The sequence below is a fragment of the Ctenopharyngodon idella genome, chromosome 14, assembly GCF_019924925.1.
Source record: "Ctenopharyngodon idella isolate HZGC_01 chromosome 14, HZGC01, whole genome shotgun sequence".
Lineage (NCBI taxonomy): Eukaryota > Metazoa > Chordata > Actinopteri > Cypriniformes > Xenocyprididae > Ctenopharyngodon > Ctenopharyngodon idella.
The window spans coordinates 16,913,315-16,926,069 of record NC_067233.1 but is presented as its reverse complement, the minus strand read 5'-3'; positions in this window follow the sequence as shown (position 1 = coordinate 16,926,069).

The following is a 12,755-nucleotide window of genomic DNA, read 5'->3' as shown; positions in this document are numbered from 1 at the left end:
ACCACAGGGTTCTCCATTTGCCCCTGCTGTGGAAAATGGGACATTTCGAGCAAGGCAAAGTGCCTCAGGCCATGAGCACAAAACCAAGCCTTTCAACAGGCAGAAAGGGCTCATTCAAGTTCACCATCTCCATAGATGAGCACTGGAGTTCCAGGGCATGAGTCCGGACTACCCTCCACCCCCACAATGAGCTGTCCTGCAGCTGTTAGGCAGATGCCTTGATTGTGGTCCTTGGGATGACCCCACTTTCTTGGGATGATCCATGCAAGAAAGTGGATAAACAGACCTACATTGCCTCAATGTACACCCAATCAAACAGGACGAGATGAAAGGAGAATGTCAAGTCGTTGATGTCATGCCTCGGAGTTGTATATTAACATCAGGCTGTATATTTTTGCACACATAGCTTTTTCTTGACCTTATTCCATGCTATGCAATGTGGATATGCACATCGGATTACATCTCTGCCTTTTCCTGAATTTCCTTTAATGCTTTGTTGAAACATAAGCTGCTGTCTGCGCTGACAGCACGTCAAAAGTGGGTTCAAGCTCAAACTTGTGGGTGACAGTCATTTTAGGACTACTGTTACACCTCGGTTGTTTAATTGGTTTCACCACCAGTTAAAGGATTAGTTGACCCAAAAATGAAAATGGTTTTCTTATTCACTCACCCTCACGTTGTTCCAAACCTCTATGACTTACTTTATTCCCTGTAACACAAAAGGAGAATTTTGACGAATCATACTGTAATTGCATGACAAAGAATGACCAATAAATGAATACTTACTTCAAAAATGATGCAAAATCACCATAAAACAGCATACATTCCAAGTCTTCTGAGGCTCTAAAAAAAAGTTTTGAGAGAAAAACTATGACTATATATCATTATTCACTAGGAAACTTTGATCCAATTCACATAACTGATCTGAAAGAAATAAAGAAAGTCACATGTGTGAAGCAACATCAGTGTTCATAAATAAAAGAATTACATTTTTTCACCATCAGTTAAAGGATTAGATGACCAAAAAAAGAATTGTTGGTTTAACTTAAAAAAGTAAGTTACCTGGTTGCATTAAAATGTTGAGTTCATTGAAATTAAATATTTGGGTTAATACAATGAAGGCGATTGGTTTAATCAACAGAAACTCAAAATATTATGTTATCTGAACCACATTAATTATCTAAGTTGATTTGACAAAAGAAAAAATGTTCTATTAACAAATCATGAAAATATTTTTTTACAGTGTACTCACCCTCACGTCGTTCCAAACCCGCCTGACTTTCTTTCTTCCTTGTAAAACAAAAGGAGAATCTTTGGAATGTACTGTTTTGCAAAAAAATAATAATAAATGTGCACTTTCAAACTGCAAAAATTTTGTAAAAGCACCAAAAAAGATATAAATGGTACATACAACTCTCACACTACAATCAAAGTATTCTGAGGCCAAAAAAGAAAGAAGAAAATTTAGACGTTATTCATTGAAAATCTTAACATTCACCTAGCGCTCGTTTAGCAAATTCTCCTAGTGATTCTTGAATAAATCATTCTGTTGAGCTGGATCTTTCCACTGAATCATTTGATCCAGTTCACAGAACTGATCTGAAAGAAATAAAGGGTGAGTAAATAATGACAGAATTTCATTTTTAGCTGAACCACAGTATAACTTTAACAACACTGGCATGGCATCCAGAAGGGTCTCTTGGGCTTTCCAGCTGTAAAGTTCACTAACTCACTGGATACTTAACAATGACCTCCCTTTCCAAGTAAACAGACATCCCAAATAAATATATAAAACTAGAAACAGACTAAACATGGTTTTCTCATGCATTTTTCTCTTTTAAAATCCTCTCTAGGAAGCTGGATTTTGATGCTTATTCCATGCAGAACTCCCCAGTTTTACTGGCCCTCTCGGCTACTTGACGGGGTTAAAAGTCAACTATCAGTGTGTGTCCTGCTAGTCCAGCCCTGAAAGAAAGGCTTATCATTTTACTGGAAAGTCTGTTGTGTGTTGTTAACAGCCTCACGTACAGTCATCCAGGTGTTTAATGATGTGGAGGTTCACAGTGCACTATCAGAACATAACTGTGTCTTTGAGATATGATGCATGGACCAACTGGAGCTGGGGAAAGAATTTCCTTTGTTTCAGAGGAAACGGGAGGTGAGAGAAGAGGGAGATCTGGCCAATTTGACATTACCTTTTTAGTTAGACAGCCTTTTCTAAAATCGACGTGATTCATTGGGGTGTGTGACCTCACTGAAACTACATTTCTTTTATATGTGTCAGTTCTGAGTTGGGTTATTGTTGTGTGATCGTATGAAGTCATAGGGATTGATTTCAAAGACTCGTTATTCTTTGTTTTACTGTGCAATTCCCATAGTCCAGCCTTGCATTGTGGTGCACAAACTATTCCTTCTTTTATTGAAAAATGTTATATAACTTACGCAACATTTTCCTCAGCCAATGCACTAAAATGTTTCCCAGCATTTTTCTACAGTAAATACACCCAAATCACTGAAAGACAAACTATAAAACAACAAACCACAGTAGACATGTTAAATTTGTTCACATAAAAAACAAAAACATCTAGTGTTTGAAGAGTGTGCATTAATATAGCATATTATAAGAAGACAGTAATGTTTTCTGCAGAGGACATGATTTCTAGTTCTTTTTACTGCTCTGCAGTACATAAAGCCAAAAAACTTTCTTACTCGACTTGGTAAAGCAAAACTTCAAGGTCAAGTTTTATTGTTCTGAATGAATAATTCAATCAAGAAGGGAAACAAAACTGTCAACATGTCTTTGGAGAGACTTCTGCCTCCATCTTCTTATTAAAGCCCAGCTACGCAGGAAGAAAAACCCCTACTGGGAGAAATATTTCCTCTCATGACACAGGCCTTGCATTCAGGTGTGCTTTGTGTGAGTTAGGTGTGTGTGTGTGTTAACTAGGCCACTATCCAGAATATGTGAACACAAAAGAAAGACCGCAGACATGCCCTCACCCAGGATGGCTGGACCAGACTTGCCCTTTGAGGTTGATATGTCATCACTTCCCATAAGGCTGTGCAAAAACCTCACCCCACCCCCATCCTTTCTCTATGTTGACTTCCAGACAACTTAGAATTCTCCCCCCTCCTTCTTTAAAACAACCACTGGAATGGCGCTCAAGGTCGGACATCCGGCATCATTTGATGTAATTTCCAAGATGGCTACCAAATTTAAAAGAACATGTCCAGAGAATTACATTTTTTTAACACATTTGGGATCAGTAAGATTTTTTTATTTAAAAAGGATGCATTTTAATTGATCAAAAGTGACAGTAAAGACATTTATAATGTTACAACAACAAAAAAAAAAAAATCCATTTCTATATCAAAGAATCCTGAAAAAAAAAAATGGCAGCACCGTTTCATGTTTTCGACACTAATAATAATAGGAAACGTTTCTTGAGCACCAAGTCAAACTGACCCTGAATTTTTGAATGAAATTAATTGATTCATGAAATAATTATAAAATGTAATAGATTGTGCAATGTTACTTTTCTCAAGCATTTTGTTTGTTCTTGGTTTTCATGTTTGTGCCATAACTGGCATAACAAAATGAAATTGTCTCAGTGAGCCAAGGCGTTGTCTTGTTTTCTTTACATTTCACCGTGATGTATAATTCACTGGAACCTTATTCAACTCAGAAATGTCTTGCTATCAGTATTTTAAAATAAAAGGCTGGTTTTTTAGTATTTACAGTCTGTAATTACATATAAAATATCTGCTTTATTTCTGTAAAATATAAGATTGCACTACATTAATCACACAGTAATCCAGGAGTGGCTTGAGTGATGGTGGGTTGTTATCAACAGGCACGGAAAGGGATTTGGCTTCAGCTAAGATAAACGAGGCAGTCCGATCTCTGTGAGGAATGTGGAATGACTAAATTACCAATAACCATATTAATCCAAAACTATTCTTGGACAAAACTCTTGAGTATACCTAACTTTAGAGAAAATACAAGCAAAACAACAAAAATTCACATTTCACTATTGTTATGCAAAAAAAAAAACAGTGAGAAAAAACAATATCTTCTTAAATGTATCATATTTTAAAAAAATTGACTTTCCAGATGACGGGATTGTTTTCTGGCACTGATGAAACTTTCAGAGATAATGTCATTCAGTGAAACCAAATCTTAAAGTCCCATCTGTTTGCATACAAAGCTAAATAAAGCCAAATTCTCTCTTTCTATTCATCACTGTAATATTATTACTGTTCTTTCGGGGAGACCGAAACACTTTCAGCAAAAAAGAGGACTAAATTTCTGATATCCCCCCATGTACATGTCCAAGCACCTTGTAAATGGTAGACAAATTACTCCCACTCCCAAACAGGGTTTCTTTTTTTTTCTTAATGTGGTTTGAGTCAAAGCAAGTTGTTGTGGTATCTGAGTGTTTTGACTGCCAGTAACAGGAAAGTCTTGAGATTTAAAAGAGATAAAAGCAAACCACAATACACTTATGAGAAAAATTCCTTGCTATTTATCTTCGACATAACATCATCTCTTCCATTACCTGACAAAGAGTTGCACGTCTTCTGCTATAATATAAAAAAATGGGTGCACTAACAAAGAGGCTAAAGACTTCGTCAGTCGCTAGCGTGCCTCTTGAGGCCAGGGGAGTGAGGTTTACCTGCACAGCTCTTGCTAGGTGTCCTCCATTACATTCACCCCCATAAAATTCACTCCCATCCGGATCACGGCGCCAATATGACCCCTCAGGTCCTACTCGCCCCGCTCTGTGCAGGCCTCAAACCTGGGTCTCTGGCGTGGGAGGCGGATGCACTAACAAAGAGGCTAAAGATCGCAGCCTCTAACATCAGTCGCTAGCGTGCCTCTTGAGGCCAGAGGAGTGAGGTTTACCTGCACACCTCTTACTAGCTGGCCTCCGTTACATTAGCACATGGTTTTTGCAAATTATTAATAATAACCTAATGATATCTACTGTCATGTGCTCCTAAAAAAAAGGTTCTAACTGGAGAGAAAAGGGTTTTTTACAGCCTGGTTTCTTATACTGTGTCTTCATCCGACGATTGACACATTGCGTCGCGCAGCAACAGTTAGAAGCTGTCTTCACTGGACGCAACAAAGCAACCATTGCAAATTCATTTGTCCTTCCTATGAGAAGTATTGTGAGTGCTTGGAATACATCATAAATAGAACGAGGCATCGGTTTACTGTCGGGGATTTGTTGTGTCACACCGCACCGCGTCCAGTGTAGACAACATCATTGATTATAATGGGTTCTATTGCCTTTTGCCGCATCACACTGCTCACATCCGGTATAGACACGGTGTTAAGAGAATCTTTATAAGAACTATTTATTACCAAATATGATTCAGTATACGTACCTATAAAATTACATTTTATAACTATTTTTAAAATATTATTATATTATTTGAGATATACAATGGACACCGAGGTTGCTTTGTTTCTGCTCCTTACATGAGTAAAATTTTTTGCTAACAGGTTTTGCTATGTTTTTCAGAACCAAGATATGCTGTTGTATGCTGTTGTTGTTGAATCACTGCTGATTCATCCATACTTGCGTGAGCTGTCTGACGCACCAGCTGTTAATGTGTTCATTTGGGTGTCAATTTTGAATATCAAAAATCGCTTACTGCACCTTTAATCATCTAGTATGTTTTTCGTACATTTATGCATGAAACTGCCTGCCAGAATAAAAATGGATCATTGATTTTGATGCACATTAAATCTATGGCATGCAGGATATTCATGTAGTGGCGAGTAATGCAGATGATAGGTTGGTATGTGTCTGAGGGGTGGATGGATACTGTAGGCCTATTTACTATTATGCCTCCCCTGTAATGAACAATTCAATGCTGCAGCCAAAGCGATGCCCACCATGGAAGTCCAACAGCAGAACCCACTCTCCGGCTTTTCCGCAGCATGCCTAAAACAACAACCAGAGAAATTAATGAGACTTGTGCTAGTAAAAGCAGCATGAGAAGTCTTGGTCATAGCCAAGTTACTTGGGCCTTATTTGATGTTCTCCAGCAGTTTGTATCATTTCCAGGTCTCTTAGTAAGATTTTTCTCTTCTATGGTGTCTGAGAACAGACAGAGATCACAGACTGAATAAAAGCAGCCTGATTGAAGGTCTGTTTTAAAACAGTCTTCTGTAGCTATTGTAGAAACCATCTTGCTTTAGCTTTGTTACATTTCCTGTCATCTTCCTTTGATTAGAACCACAGCTGAATCCTATTACGCATGGAAATCTTTATTTTTTCCATTGGCCCACTGTCATATTTTATCCCTTTTTAGACAAAGAAGTGTCTGTTTCATTGCAAAGACCACAGAAAAAATTATGTTCTTGTTAACACTTGCCATGTTGATGACATTTATGTTATAGACAAGAGCTCTTTGAGCAGATACCAAAGTTAAATTTAATGTGAACCGTCAGGCAAATGTAGAGCTTCAAGGCACATTTTAATCCAGTGTTAAGCCGGGTGCACACTGTACGATTTACAATAGTCCTTTACGACTGTTGCTTGTCAGACTGTACGGACATGATCCCTGCTGTAAGCCATGTCACACTGTAGGATCTCAGTTGTCATTTATGTCAGACTGTATGGAGTCAGGAAGCTTTAAAAATAGACGGACGCAAGAAGACTTGTCCAGAGTTTTACATCATCAATCCATGACACGTTTGGTGACGGTGAGCTGCATTTACATTCAGGATAGAAATGGTGGCTAGCAAACAGAAACAATCTCAATTTTGATCATGGCTTGTCTTGAAAATAAGAACAAATGGAGCAAGTGGTGGTTTGTGGTTGTCTCACTAATTGCATCATCAGGTTCTGCACTCCTATTTGTTTTTGATTTGACTGCTGTCATAGGAGAAGCCACACTAAAGGACTGTGTGTCAAAACTTCTGACACTGCCAGAATGTCGTTGGAGGTAAAATTTGATTGCAATGGTTATTAATCAGCTCTCGGCGAACATGTCAAACTTCAGATTTTGGCCCAGGATCAGAGGAATCTTTTAGGATTCTCAAAATTTGACTCAGACAGCCAAATCGTGGCCAAAATCATACAGTGTGAACCCGGCTTTAGTCTCAGTTTCAGACAGGACCACCCACAGTTCATTCACTGAACGTCTGAGTCATACTACGCACTATAAACTTTCATGATATAGCAAGTTCTAATCAGATTTTACACAATTTATTGAGGGCACACAGATTCTTTCATCTTTTTCTTGCTATTTATGTACAGCAGCATCAAAAGCCAAAGGATGCTTTCTATGAGTGCTGTAAAAATTTAAATAATAAAAAATCTTAAAAATTAAGTCTTTTTTTTTTTATTAGTAATTTGTCAGTGAAAAGAGATAATTACACTTCAGTAAATGTTTGTCAACCTCAGGATATCAAAATAAAAATTAATATCTCATAGTCATTTTATTGTATATTTGACAGTTTTCATAAGTTTAAATAAAAGGCAAGAGATAAAAAGCATGAGTTAAAATAAAAACAAGAATTAAAAATAAAATAAAAAAGATAAAACAAGATAAAATCTTTGTTCTAAAAAGTAAAAGTCGAGATTAACATTAACTAAGATTAATAAATGCTGTAGACGTTTTGTACATTGTTAGTTCATGTTAAGTAGCTAACTAATGTTAACAAATAAATATTGTAAAGTGTTACCGATAAAATAAAATAAGATGAAATTAAATAAAATAATTGTAAACTTGGAGGAGGTTAAACTCAATATTATATGAGCCATTTTATTTTACATGTATTTTATATGAGGTTTGCCATTTTCAACCCTAAGTACAGTTTTAATTCCTGATTAAACAGTGTTGGGGAAAGTAACTTTTAAAAGTAACTAACCTCTAAAAAAGTAACTAATTTCCTTAGTTACTTTTTATGGAAAGTAATGCCTTATACGTTACTTTGGTTTACTTTTTCACACCTGGGCTGGGCTTGCTTGTTTGTCTTTTAATAACCAAAAAAAAAGTTCTATTTTTGGCCAAATGTAAAGGCCCTTTCAGACCAGAAGTGAAATGAATAAATTAAAAGGAAATGCAAATTTATGCCTGTACAGTAGAGGGTGCAGCTCAAACAAACCTTTCAGCTGTGCTGCCATTCTAGATCATAGAAGAACAGTACGCAGAAGAAAAAAGTTCAACACTCTTACTTCAGCAGTAAAAACAAAACAGTGTTTATCTAAAGTCATTTTTGCTTTTTAGTATGGCTGAACTGGATCATTGAAGGTCAGCAGCAAAGACATTGGTTAATAAAGTGATATTAAATACATAAAGTATATTTATGTTATTCAACATTGCAAGTTTGCGTAATATTCTGAGATTGCATTTCACTGTTTTATTCATTTTGAGTATTACTTAATCTGTTTTTATGCAAGCGAGATGAGAAAATTCATGCTCACATTTAGTCTAGTCAACTACTTGTTTGAAGAAGCAACTCAGATATTTTCTTTTAAATTTAAAAGTAATGCGTTACTTTACTAGTTACTTATAAAAAAAAAAGTAATCTGATTAACTCGTGTTACTTGTAATGCCCCCAACTCTGCTCATTAATAAAATAAAATACACTTTTTATTTTTAAGCATGCAGGATAAGTCACAATCTGCTGTTAATAGTCGAAGGCCAGGCTATACAGGACTATTTCAGCCTTGGAGTGTCTTTTGGGAGAAAAACATCATACTTAAATACAGGTGCATTGCAATAAAACTCCCTTCCATATAAATTCTGCTATATAACATAGTCTGTTGCACAGATCAGAAGTTGCATCTGCACGCCTGGGACTATAGTAAGTGTTTTACAAGCCTCTGTACTGAGAACGATACGCTAATTACAGGGAGCAAAATCGTATTCACAGGGGATGATGTCATCTTTGTTATGTCATCTCTGCTTAAAAGCTACTGCAGATGCTCTGACATCCAAATCCTCACTGTCTCCATTCACAGAGAGTACCTCTGGCATGGGAACAAACTCTATGGCAAACAGGAGAAGGTTATAGGTGGAAACTGGGAGGAGGAAGGCCAGTTTTTGGCAAACCAATAGGAAATGCCATGATTCTCTTTGACCTTGGGAGGAAATGACACAGTGGAAATTGCAGCGGGTTGTTGAAGCCAAAAGAAACCCAAGCTCTGCACTGTGGACTCCCGCTGCGTGGGTCTGACCCGGCACTCAGTTCCATGGATATGATGTGTTCCGGAAAGAAAGGGTTGGTTAAATGCCTGTCTCAGAATATGGTGAGAATAGGAGAAGTTATTTCCTCCAGAGATTGGCTGCAGGTGCTGCATTGTGAAATAAAACCCTTTCTAACAGCAATCTCATTGTCTTTGACAAATATATTACTGTATGTAAAATACCAAAATAGTATTAGATTAATAATGATGTCTGTTAGAAAGGCACAACAGAAGACAGATTGATCAAAGCTTAAAGGGACATATGGGTTGTATTAGCACCCAAACCCAGTTTCCAACAAGCTCGATGTCCGCATATATCAGCGCTTACCAGAAAACAGAGACGTCTCCTCTATTTTCGCCCCATCGAGCAGGCCGCAACAGCTCATGCGTGTTGTAATTTCAGCCTTTTGCCAAGCCTTAATTGTCTGGTTAGGCAGTAAACATAAATTAGTTGCTTGCATCTTTTCAATAGAGAGCTCTCCTCTGCAGACAGAAACATTTGCGTTGCTTAGTGAGAAAACAACTTGTAACCGACCTTTGTGATTAAAATGTGGCAACGTCTGTGGTGGGAGAAAGCCATTTTTGACCGAAAAAAAAAAGGTTGGGTCATAGACATCTACACATTGAATGAGGCATGTACATTATGTATACAGTTTGTGTTGGCTATAACTTACATTTCTGCATGTGGAACAAGAATGCACTAAAAGCCCACAAACAGAAGCTATCGTACCAATTCAAAGGATAAAATGGGTTTTTAATGTTATATTTAAAAGCCATCATCATTAACAATAAATGTACATTTTATTCTACATACAGAATATTTTTCAACACTGATACCAAAAATTAATGCTTTTTTCAAATGAAAAAAGAAAAAATATATGAAAAAAAGTTAAAAAGCAAGAATTAAAATAAAAAAAGAGGAGCTAAATAAAAAATAAATAAATAAATGAAATCTCTTTTTTCCACAGCAGGCAGGATAAGTCATGTGCCTGTATAATCAAAAGTCTGACTATGCAAGACTATTTCAGCCTTGGAGTGTCTTTTGAGGGAAAAAAAATTAGGCAGCGGCTATTTGCACTAAGTGCAAATAGCGATAGATGCTATTTACACTGCATATTTTCTTAGCAATAGAAGCTATTTACCCTTACGGAACAAAAATATATGGGAATATACTGCAAAATATAATGCAATATATTACATAATACATTTCCATGTATGGGAAACTAGTGCTTATATTTTTCAATATACTGCAATGCATTGACCATGTATGGAAATGAAGACAAAAATAGCATTACATTCATAAAGTTTTATCCTTTATTATGTACATATATTGCACATACATGTTCCCATATAAATGTGAATGCATTGTACACACATATATACACACATTCATGGAATGAGTTACAATCAGTGGTTACAACAGACTTCTAGTTCCCAGCATGCTTTGCTTCTGACTGTTAAAGGAGAGTAAATGTTAAAATTAAGCGCTATTTCATGTGTTTTACTCAATATTGATATAGGGGGAGATCTGTTAGTGTTTAAAGTTGTATTATTTTGGAATTTAAAAGGTTTTCTGGTATGTGTGAGTTTTTGGGGTTACCATTGTGCTGAAGAGTAGAGCCTGTGGTTAGGTTTATGATTGACTGAACACCATTAAGACTATAATAACTTTATTTAAAAAGTAACAGCTGTGCACGCTATAGCACAGTGATAGTCTATTTGGTAGAAACTTTAGTACATGCAGGTGTGCTTTTGTTAACTAACTTGAAAATATGAAACAATTAAAATGTAAATAATTATAAAATATAAGAAATGTGTTACATAATATATTTTACCATATATGTTTATACTACATGAGTAAATATATCTGCAATATATTATGCATGCAGTACCATATCTGATCACATATAAATCTATATATTATGAAGTATATTACTGAATATATAATTACATACATTATGATATATTAGTAAATATATTATCACATATTTTTCAATATATGAAAATTCCTTATGTATTATTCAATATATTGTAATATTTTTACGCAATACATTTTTCTGTATATTTTCAAATATACTGTTAAATCATGTAATATATTGATCATTCATATATAGGGAAATATATTTTCTTTCCATAAGGGTACACTAAGTGAAAATAGCAATATATTTTATTTACACTAAGTGACAATAACAGCATTTTCTTAGCGATATGCTATTTACACTAGGTGAAAATAGCAATAGATTCTATTTACACCATGTAAAAGTATCAGTTCTTTGCAATAAGAGTAAATAGTAATAAGATGCTATCTATACTTTATATTGGCAGATACTATTTGCACCTCAGTATTTTTGCACATTAACTGGATGCAATAATATTGTGTAAATAATTATATTTATTAAAATTATTAAATGGATGCTGCCTTATTGGGAGAATAAAAACCCTCCCTACACCTTCCCCTAACCCTACCCAATAAACACTTTTAATATTATTAAACACTCGTTAGCAGTTTATTTCGACTTTTAGAATATTATTTTCATTTTTATTGAAAATAAATGTGAGCTCGGCAAAAGGCGGGTTCGAACCCGTGTCGATTGCGTTAAAAGCCAGGTCTGCAAAACTTACTCGCTACTGCTACACCACTGAAGACAATGAATTCCATGTGTCTTTTTTAAAACTTTAGTGGCCCAACCAGACATTAGTGGGCGGAGCTAGTGTAAATAGCATTTGCCAACAAGGGACGCTATTTGCACTTAGTGTAAATAGACACTCCAAAAAGAGCCATACTCAAATACAGGTGCATTGCAATAAAACTCCCTGTAGTTGTTGCTCGAGTCTTGTAGCTTATAAATTCTGCAAATACTAGTCAAATTTAGCTGCATTGCTATTTTAGGCCTGAAGTCCCTTGATATGCTATGCTATGCGAAGCAATGATTCATAAGTATTTAGGCGTTCCTTGTCATCTGTTTAAAAGTAGCTCATAAACATTTCAATGCATGCCCACCCACAGGACAAGGTGTGACACTTAGCTTGTCGAATAACATATTTAATCATTCTTAAGTAAGGAATTGACGATAATAACTTTAAGGACTTTTTTTCAGTACAATGCTTGTTTTTACAAGTCCCCTCTTCCTGGATGTCTGTCTATGTTCTTGGATTAGCTGAGCGTTTGCCGGGTCCAAATAAAACACAGCTGACGTCAGTCGCTGGAGTCCTGCCCTTCGAACGCCAACCCAATCTAATGCATGATCTCTGAGCGAGATCCTGTCCAGACAATGCCCCACTTCCCTTTACACCAATGCAAACAGGTCTGGCCATGGAGCGCTCGCAGTAAAAACAGGCTGACAAAGAGCTGGGGCTGAATGGGGGTAGAGAAGCCAAAGTCTGGGATTAGTTAGCAGAGGGTTGACGGGGTCCCTGCAGCACGGACGTGAACTTCAAAGGCCTGACCTCTCAAAGCAGAGGCACACAGAGTGATGGGAGTGATAGATGCTGTAATCTGAGCTTTTTGTCCCAATGGACTGCATCGGTCATCCTGTGTACATT